Here is an 8,179-nt window from a genome sequence, read left to right as displayed (position 1 = left end):
AGACATAGACTGGCAGAATGGATTAAAAAACAGGATCCTTCTATATGCTGTCTACAGGAAACACATCTTAGACCCAAGGATAAACATAAGTTGAAACTGAAAGGTTAGGAAAAGATATTTCATGCAAATAACAACCAGAAAATAGCAGGAGTAGCTATACTAATAGCCAACAAATTACACTTCAGATGCAAAACAGTTAAAAGAGACAAAGAAGGACACTATATATTAATAAAAGGAACACTTCAACAAGAAGACATAACAATCATAAATATTTATGCACCTCACCAGAATGCTCCAAAATACATGAGACAAACACTGAAAAGAGAAATAGATGCATCTACCATAATAGTTGGAGACTTCAATTTCGCACTCTCATCAATGAATAGAACATCTAGACAGAGGATCAATAAAGAAACAGAGAATTTGAATAATACAATAAATGAGCTAGACTTAACAGATGTTTATAGAACATCACACCCCACAACAGCAGGATACACCTTATTCTCAAGTGCTCATGGATCATTCTCAAGGATAGAGCATAGGCTGGGTCACAAACAAGTCTCAATAAATTAGAAAGATCAAAATCATACAAAACATTTTCTCAGCTCATAAAGGAATGAAGTTGGAAATCAATAATAGGCAGAGTGCCAGAAAATTCACAAATATGTGGAGGATCAACAACACACTCTTAAACAACCAGTGGGTCAAGGAAGAAATTACAAGAGAAATCAGTAAATATCTCAAGGCAAATGAAAATGAAAACACAACATATCAAAACTTATGGGATGCAGCAAAGGCAGTGCTCAGAGGGAAATTTATTGCTCTAAATGCCTATATTAAAAAAGAAGAAAGGGCAAAAATAGAGGAATTAACTGTCCACTTGGAAGAACTGGAGAAAGAACAGCAAACTAACCCCAAAGCAAGCAAAAGAAATAATGAAGATTAGAGCAGAAATAAATGAAATTGAGAATATGAAAACAACTGAGAAAATCAACAAAACCAGAAGCTGGTTCTATGAGAAAATCAATAAGATTGATGGACCCTTAGCAAGACTGACAAAAAGAAGAAGAGAGAGGTTGCAAATAAATAAGATCAGAAATGGAAGAGGGGACATAACCACTGACCCCACAGAAATAAAGGAAGTATTGACAGGATACTATGAACAACTTTATGCTAATAAACACAACAATGTAGATGAAATGGACAACTTACTAGAAAGGCATGAACAACCAACTTTGACTCGAGAAGAAATAGATGGCCTCAACAAACCAATCACAAGTAAAGAAATTAAATTGGTCATTAAGAAGTTCCCCAAAAAGAAAAGTCCAGGGCCAGATGGCTTCACAGGTGAATTTGACCAAAATTCCAGAAAGAATTAGTACCAATTCTGCTCAAACTCTTCAAAAAAACTGAAGAGGAGGGAAAGCTACCTAACTCATTCTATGAAGCCAACATCACCCTCATACCAAAGCCAGACAAAGATGTTACAAAAAAAGAAAACTACAGAGCAATTTCTCTAATGAATATAGATGCAAAAAATCCTAAACAAAATCCTAGCAAATCGAATCCAGCAAGACATCAAAAGAATTATACATCATGACCAAGTAGGATTCATCCCAGGTAAGCAAGGATGGTTCAACAAGAAAATCAATTAATGTAATAAACCATATCAACAAGTCAAAGCAGAAAAACCACATGATCATCTCGATTGATGCAGAAAAGGTGTTTGACAAAACTGAACATCCTTTCCTGTTGAAAACACTTCAAAAGATAAGAATAGAAGGAACTTCCTCAAAATGATAAAGGGAATAGATGAAAAACCCACAGCTAACATCATCCTCAATGCGGAAAAACTGAAAACTCTCCCCCTAAGATCAGGAACAAGACAAGGATAGCCACTATCACCAATGTTATTCAACATTGTGTTGGAAGTTCTAGCCAGAGCAATTAGACAAGAAAAAGAAATACAAGGCATCAAAATTGGAAAGGAAGAAGTAAAACTCTCACTGTTTGCAGACAATATGATACTATATGTTGAAAAACCCTAAAAACCCACAGCAAAACTACTAGAGCTAATAAATGAGTACAGCAAAGTGGCAGGTTACAAGATCAACACGCAAAAATCTGTAGTGTTTCTACACACTAGTAATGACAATCTGAGGGGGAAATCAAGAAAGGAATTCCATTTACAACTGCAACTAAGAGAATAAAATATTTAGGAATAAATTTAACTTAAGAACTTCCTGGAAGATGGCGGCTTAGTAAGACGCGCGGATCTTAGTTTCTTCTCCAGGACACCTACTAGGGGAGTAGAAACGATACAGAAAGCGCCCAAAGCCACAACAGAGATAAAAAAGACAGCATACCCCATCCTGGAACGGCTGGCTGGCTGAGAGAAGCAGCTCGGGTGAGATCGCCGAGGCGCGCGGGCCTTACCGGGCGGGGTGGCAAGCGGCCGGAGTTACTCCCTTCCCCCTTCCCGGGCCGGCTGGGAGAATTGGAGAGGCGGTCCCCTGAAACAAAGACGGCTGGCGCCCACACCACGCGCAGCCCCCGGACCAACTGAGAGAATTGGATCGGAAACCCCCAGGCCGCGGAGAACGGTGACCCCGTGACTCCCGGGGAACGTGCACTCTCTCGGGCGGGCCGCTGCCGCTGGCGCCCTCCCGCCACGCGTGTTGCCCAGGGCCGACTAGGAAATTCGGACGGGCTCTTTCCCTGGCTGCGGCGACCAGCAACCCTCCCTGCGTTCGGACCCCGGGCCGGCTCAAGCCGCTTCGGCTAGCGAACCCCCAGGACGGCGAGAGTTTTCCAAAGTTTAAGGTCCCACAGCACCTTTTACTGGTGGGACCCGCAGACAAACGTGTGCCACGAGCGCCACCTACTGGGCAGGATAAGAAAAACAGAACCCAGAGATTTCACAGAAAAATATTACAACCTTGCTGGGTCCAACACCAAGAGAAATCTGAATAAATGCCCAGACGCCAGCAGCAGAAGATAACTGTCCACGCTCAAAAGATTGAGAATATGGCTCAGTCAAAGGAACAAACCAATAGCTCAAATGAGACACAAGAGCTGAGACAACTAATGCTGAATATACGAACAGAAATGGAAAACCTCTTCAAAAATGAAATCGATAAATTGAGGGAGGACATGAAGAGGACATGGGCTGAACATAAAGAAGAAATAGAAAAACTGAAAAAACAAATCGCAGAACTTATGGAAGTGAAGGATAAAGTAGCAAACATAGAAAAAATAATGGATAGCTACAATGATAGATTTAAAGAGACAGAAGATAGAATTAGTGATTTGGAGGATGGAACATCTGAATTCCAAAAAGAAACAGAAACTATAGGGAAAAGAATGAAAAAATTTGAACAGGGTATCAGGGAACTCAAGGACAATATGAACCGCACAAATATACGTGTTGTGGGTGTCCCAGAAGGAGAAGAGAAGGGAAAAGGAGGAGAAAAACTAATGGAAGAAATTATCACTGAAAATTTCCCAACTCTTATGAAAGACCTAAAATTACAGATCCAAGAAGTGCAGCGCACCCCAAAGAGATTAGACCCAAATAGGCGTTCTCCAAGACACTTACTAGTTAGAATGTCAGAGGTCAAAGAGAAAGAGAAGATCTTGAAAGCAGCAAGAGAAAAACAATCCATTACATACAAGGGAAACCCAATAAGACTTTGTGTAGATTTCTCAGCAGAAACCATGGAAGCTAGAAGACAGTGGGATGATATATTTAAAATACTAAAAGAGAAAAACTGCCAACCAAGACTCCTATATCCAGCAAAATTATCCTTCAAAAATGAGGGAGAAATTAAAACATTCTCAGACAAAAAGTCACTGAAAGAATTTGTGACCAAGAGACCAGCTCTGCAAGAAATACTAAAGGGAGCACTAGAGTCAGATACAAAAAGACAGAAGAGAGAGATATGGAAAAGAGTGTAGAAAGAAGGAAAATCAGATATGATATATATAATACAAAAGGCAAAATGTTAGAGGAAAATATTATCCAAACAGTAATAACACTAAATGTCAATGGACTGAATTCCCCAATCAAAAGACATAGATTGGCAGAATGGATTAAAAAACAGGATCCTTCGATATGCTGTCTACAGGAAACACATCTTAGACCCAAAGATAAACATAGGTTGAAAGTGAAAGGTTGGGAAAAGATATTTCATGCAAATAACAACCAGAAAAGAGCAGGAGTGGCTATACTAATATCCAACAAATTAGACTTCAAATGTAAAACAGTTAAAAGAGACAAAGAAGGACACTATATACTAATAAAAGGAACAATTAAACAAGAAGACATAACAATCATAAATATTTATGCACCGAATCAGAATGCCCCAAAATACATGAGGAATATACTGCAAACACTGAAAAGGGAAATAGACTCATATACCATAATAGTTGGCGACTTCAACTCACCACTCTCATCAAGGGACAGAACATCTAGACAGAGGATCAACAAAGAAATAGAGAATCTGAATATTACTATAAATGAACTAGACTTAATAGACATTTATAGGACATTACATCCCACAGCAGCAGGATACACCTTTTTCTCAAGTGCTCATGGATCATTCTCAAAGATAGACCATATGCTGGGTCATAAATTTAACTTAAGAGACAAAAGACCTATACAAAGAAAACTACCAGAAATTGTTAAAGAAATCACAGAAGACCTAAATAGATGGAAGGGCATACCATGTTCATGGATTGGAAGACTACATATAGTTAAGATGTCAATTCTACCTAAATTGACTTACAGATTCAGCGCAATACCAATTAAAATCTCAACAACTTACTTTTCAGAAATAGAAAAGCCAATAACCAAATTTATCTGGAAGGGCAGGGTGCCCTGAATAGCTAAAAGAATCCTGAGGGGGAAAAAAATGAAGTCGGAGGTCTCATGCTATCTGACTTTAAGGCATATTATGAAGCTACAGTGGTCAAAACAGCATGGTACTGGCATAAAGATAGATATACTGACCAATGGAATAGAATAAAGTGTTCAGATATAGACCCTCTCATCTATGGACAATTGATCTTTGATAAGGCAGTCAAGCCAACTCACCTGGGACAGAACAGAATCTTCAATAAATGGTGTCTAGAGAACTGGATATCCATATGCAAAAGAATGAAAGAGGATCCATATCTCAGACCCTATACAAAAATTAACTCAAAATGGACCAAAGACCTAAACATTAGATCTAAGACCATAAACTGTTAGAAGAAAATGTAGGGAAATAGCTTACACATCTTATACTAGGAGGCAATTTCCTAGAACTTACACCCAAAGCAAAAGCATTGAAGAAAGAAAGAAAGAAATGGGAACTCCTCAAAATGAAACACTTTTGCACATCAAAGAACTTTGTCAAGAAAGTAAAAAGACAGCCTACACAATGGAGACAATATTTGGAAATGATATATCAGATAAAGGTCTAGTATCCAGAATTTATAAAGAGATTGTTCAACTCAACAACAAAAAGACAGACAACCCAATTACAAAATGGACAAAAGACTTGAACAGACACTTCTCAGAAGAGGAAATACAAATGGCCAAATGGCACATGAAGACATGCTCAACTTCCCTGGTTATTAGAGAAATGCAAATCAAAACCACAATGATATATCATCTCATACACACCAGAATGGCCATTATCAATGAAACAGAAAATGACAAATGTTGGAGAGGATGTGGAGAAGGAGGCACACTTATCCACTGTTGGTGGGAATGTCAAATGGTACAACCGCTGTGGAAGGCAGTTTGGCGGTTCCTCAAAAAGCTAAATATAGAATTGCCGTATGACCTGGCAATACCATTGCTAGGTATCTACTCAGAGGACATTAGGGCAAGGACACCAACGGACATTTGCATACCAATGTTTATAGCAGCATTATTTACAATTGCAAAGAGATGGAAACAGCCAAAATGTCCATCAACAGATGAATGGCTAAACAAACTGTGGTATATACATATGATGGAATATTATGCGACTGTAAGGCAGAATAAAGTTATGAAGTATGTAACAACATGGATGGACCTTAAGGACATTATGCTGAGTGAGATTAGCCAGAAACAAAAGGACAAATACTGTATGGTCTCACTGATATGAACTGACATTAGTGAATAAACTTGGAGAATTTCAATGGTAACAGAGACCATCAGGAGGTAGAAATAGGGTAAGATATTGGGTAATTGGAGCTGAAGGGATACAGATTGTGCAACAGGACTGAATGTGAAAACTCAGAAATGGACAGCACAATACTATCTAACTGCAATACAATTATATTAAAACACTGAATGAAATTGAATGTGAGAATGATAGAGGAAGGAGGGCTGGGGGCACAAATGAAATCAGAAAGAAAGATAGATGATAAAGACTGAGATGGTATAATCTAGGAATGCCTAGAGTGTATAATCATAGTGACTAAATGTACAAATTTTAAAAATGTTTTTGCGTGAGGAAGAACAAAGGAATGTCATTACTGCAGGGTGCTGAAAATAAATGGTAATTAATATTTTAAAATTTCAATTTATGTGTGAGACTAAAGCAAAAAAGGTTTATTTGGTACAAAATTTATATTTTGACTAGTGCATTTCCTAATATAACTTATGTACACAGCTTAATTGAACACCATAAATACATAGAACCTTGAGTAGGACATGAGATTTTGTTGGTTTGTCCAGAGTGATGCCCCGATAAATCCCAAAATGATTTGAACAGGGAATAAAAAAGTATTTACAAAGTCCCCTTTGGGCAATGGTGAGAAAGGGGGAAAATTCAACTTTCCCAAGTTGAATTCTTGATATTCTCACAAGCAGTGTGGACAATCAAAGCTATAGGCTAAGGCCCAATCTTGGGGTTTGTTAATATGAAACTTAACCCCACAAAGGATAGGACAAGCCTATTAAAATTAGGCCTAAGAGTCACCCCCAAGAGAACCTCTTTTATTGCTCAGATGTGGCCTCTCTCTCCAGACAACACAACAAGCAACCCCCCCACCACTGTCTACGTGTGACATGACTCCCAGGGGTGTGGACCATCCTGGCAATGTGGGACAGAAATCCTGGAATGAGCTGAGACTCAGCACCAAGGGATTGAGAAAACCTTCTCAACCAAAAGGGGGAAGAGTGAAATGAGACAAAATAAAGTGTCAATGGCTGAGAGATTCCAAACAGAGTCGACAGGCTATCCTAGAGGTTATTCTTATGCATTAAATAGATAAACCTTGTTAGTGAAGATGTAGTGGAGAGGCTGGAGGGAACTACCTGAAAATATGGAGCTGTGTTCCAGTAGCCATGTTTCTTGAAGATGATTGTATAATGATATATCAAGTTCACAATGTGACTGTGTGATTGTGAAAACCTTGTGTCTGATGCTCCTTTCATCTACTTTATCAACAGATGAGTAAAACATATGGAATAAAGATGAATAATAAGGGGAACAAATGTTAAAATAAATTTAGAGTAACATGCTGGTGATCGGTGAGGAGGAGAGGTGTGGGGTATGGTATGTATGAATTTTTTTCTGTTTTCCTTTTATTTCATTTTCTGAATAGATGCAAATGTTCCAAGAAATGATCATGATGATGACTGTGCAACTATGTGATGATATTGTGAATTACTGATTATATACGTAGAACGGAATGATCAAAAGTTACAAAAGTTTGCGTTTGGTGTTTTTTGGTATTCAAAAAAATTTTAAAAATTAATAAAAACATACAAACACTTTTTAAAAAATGAGCAAAGGATTCAAATATACATTTTTCCAAAGATCTACAATGGCCAATAAACACATAAAAAGATGTTCAACATCATTAGTCATTAAGGAAATACAAATCAAAATCACAATAAATTACCACTTAACATCCACTAGAGAGGCTGTAAAACAAAAGACACAATAGGGCGATGCAATAGTGGTTCAGTGGCAGAATTCTTGCCTGCCATGCTGGCGACCTGGGTTCAATTCTCCCAGCAGGCGCATGCCAAAAAAAAAAGACAATAACAAGCGTTGGTGGAGATGTGGAGAAATTGGAACTCTCACACATATTGGTGGGAATATAAAATGATGCAGATACTTTGGAAAAGGTAAACAAAGAGGTCCAATACTGTTAGGAAAGTCACAGACACCAATCAAGCTGTCATTGCCCAGTC

This window comes from Tamandua tetradactyla, chromosome 10, assembly GCF_023851605.1.
Source record: "Tamandua tetradactyla isolate mTamTet1 chromosome 10, mTamTet1.pri, whole genome shotgun sequence".
NCBI lineage: Eukaryota > Metazoa > Chordata > Mammalia > Pilosa > Myrmecophagidae > Tamandua > Tamandua tetradactyla.
Note: the sequence above shows the minus strand (reverse complement) of the source record.